The sequence below is a fragment of the Pinus tabuliformis genome, chromosome 1_2, assembly GCF_031772625.1.
Source record: "Pinus tabuliformis cultivar Carrire ecotype Pingquan chromosome 1_2, CPIR1, whole genome shotgun sequence".
NCBI lineage: Eukaryota > Viridiplantae > Streptophyta > Pinopsida > Pinales > Pinaceae > Pinus > Pinus tabuliformis.
Window position 1 is genome coordinate 86,270,542 of NC_142298.1, and position 2,844 is coordinate 86,273,385.

Consider the following 2,844-nt stretch of genomic DNA (forward strand, 5'->3'; position numbering starts at 1 on the left):
TGCTTTTAGGTCATAACCACTCAGGCTTTGAAGTCTGTAGGAATTACACTCACCCCTTTTATGACTTCGACTTGAAGTTTTATCACTTTCTGATGTTACACAGAAGCTCTTATGTTGATACACTGTTTGAAATGTCTGATGTCTGAAATCAAAAAGGCTGAAGTTTCTAAAGTCCTTGGAGACAAACGCCATTGCGATAAGTAGATATAGACATTTTTGTAAATCTTGTTTTGTGACCAAAGCTCTTGTAAGTTACTGTTTTTCCCATGCGTCTCAAGAATTTATAAATTCTAGAGTTAAAACATGTATAACATATATCTGTAAATTGGCACCCAAACTAATGAAAATCAGTGGTTTATTGCGTACTCCAGTAAAATTTGGACAAATATGTTTCGTACCCGTGGGAAATTGTTTATTTACCGAAAATTTGAAAAGGGAAGGGTTTTATAAAAATCTATTAGAATCTGTACCATAATGCAGTTAGTGCTCCTGTGTTGATTAGGGACTGGCTACAGGTCGTGAATGAAGAATTTGCTATTGCTGAGGCCCTCATGGCCACTGTTCATGCAACAACAGGTACGCATGGGCCTCTTTGTTTTAACTCCTGAATTTAAAATGATAATAAAGTTGTTATGATTCTTTTCTTCTGATCCTTAGATCCAGAGCTGACTACTTTGCTTTAAACGTGATATAAAAATAGCTTCAGGCCAACAGGAGTAAAGAACTTTATTGATTTATTTCTTGTAAATCATCTAAGCAGAAATATGCAAATGCCATATAATAACTGATGTTGGCTTCTAAATTGACCAATGGCCTCAGGGCCCCATTGGTCAAGCATTTACTGATTTTTACTTAAGACGATCTACAAACCTGTTACCATAATGCAGTTAGTGCTCTCCAATTGCTTCTACCATGAATGCCAATCTACCAAAAAGAGAAACCAAAAAGTGCGTGCCATGAAGACGATGCTGAATGGTAAAATTCCAAAGGTCAGTGACAAGGTTTGCTCTTAAAATTTTTGTATTTATTCCATATTCGGCGTTTAATCTTGTTGAGATCATAAAAGGACAGTGGATCTATTTTGATCTCTTCAACAAACCCTAATCTAGTAGTAGTGCAAACAACTTCTTGCTCATCCATGTCAGATTGATATGCCCTGCCGCCTTCTTGCTCATCCATGTCAGATCGATATGCCCTGCCGCTTCCATATGCCATTTGCACCCCATGTCAGATCGATATGCCCATCATTAAGGGGCACCTAATTTCGCATTTACTACTGCCGCCACATCCATCATTCCATATGCCATTTCAACCCCATTTCATTAAATACTGCCCTGATCCAATCTGATCTTCAAGATTATTTCTGCACCTAGATCTACCAGCAAGATTGCTCGATGTCAGATACATCACTTCTACCGCCAAATACATCATTCCATATCCCATTTGCTCCCCATGTCTTATCGACCACTTAATTGCACCTCAAGTATTTTAGCACCATATGCATCACTTCTACCGCCAAATACATCATTCCATATCCCATTTGCTCCCCATGTCTTATCGACCACTTAATTGCACCTCAAGTATTTTAGCACCATTCACACTTAAAACCACCTCACAAACACGTTGAACTTTTGTATAAATTGGCACACCTCCCCGCTTCACATAACATGGAATCCATTAGCATAAGCCAACTTACTGAACTCACAGCATTGTTTCTCTTAGCACTTATTCTCATGACTCTTCTGATCATTGACATCGTAAAAGTCGAAAGACAAAGGAAAAAGAAACCAAAAAAAAACTAATATCTTTTTTGGATTATCTTATGCATTGTCTTATTTCCCCGCTTCTTTCTCTATTACAGGTGTACAACGGATGCTTCAAATATGCATTTGGGTCCGCCATCACCGGCTCTACTCAACTGCAGACAGCATGTATCTCTCGGCCTACAGTCAATGTCCGTGTCCTAATAACTTCATAAGTTAGATAAGGACTGCAGTGTGTAATAGTTTTGTCATTAAGGCTTTTGCCTACCTTTTGCTCTTAGGAAAGCAACTGGATGCAGCAAAAATCAATGTCAATTTGCTATCTCTGATTTCAACGATGCTCTATACAGAAGCTGCATTTTGCTTCTTAAAAACTATATTGATATGTGTTTTCCTCTACTTTGTAGTGCGTAATAGACAGGCTCAACTTGCTTCTTAAAAACTCAGTTCATTGTTTTATGCCATTGACTATATAGTGACACAATTCAACGATGCTGTATACAGAAGCTGCATTTTGCTTCTTAAAAACTCAGTTCATTGTTTTATGCCATTGACTATATATTGAAATGTGTTTTCCTCTACTTTGTAGTACATAATAGACAGGCTCAACTTCACGCAGGGACTCGCTGCGTCGCAGCTCCCCTTGTTTGATATAGAAGTGGTTAGTATATTGATAAAATTAGAAAAGTCCACAATAAGTTATTATATACTAACTACTAAGTTCGAGACACTAGGTCACTAAATCAAATAGGCATGGATCTGAAGGAATTTGTTTTTAGAAGTGGCCTTTCCTGCATGTAACCTTCTGGAATTTTTCTTTTTAGACAACGTTGAGATTAGTAGGGCCAATGTGTTTTTCCATTTTTCTGTTATTATTAGTGGGCAGAGAAAGGAAATGGAATAGGTGTGCATAACATGCAACTATGCACAGGAAATGGCGAGGTATATCGTATATTGGGGTCACTAAGATTTTGGTTTGAGCTCAAGAAATGCTTGGAGGAAAATGGATATTGGCCCCCTCAGGTTCTATGGTTAACTCTCTTTATTCTCGGTGCCATTATTCATAGAAGGTTTGGTAATC

The 2,844-nt window shown here is 37.9% G+C and overlaps 1 long non-coding RNA gene across 1 annotated transcript; it reads left to right on the plus strand.

Annotated features, from left to right (window-relative positions):
• The first annotated feature begins 512 nt into the window (after nt 1-512).
• On the plus strand, nt 513-2,238 carry LOC149204549 (uncharacterized). The gene is made up of 3 exons (XR_016251783.1): nt 513-576; nt 888-989; nt 1,862-2,238. It is a non-coding gene; the product is annotated as an uncharacterized LOC149204549 (long non-coding RNA).
• Nucleotides 2,239-2,844: the final 606 nt, after the last annotated feature.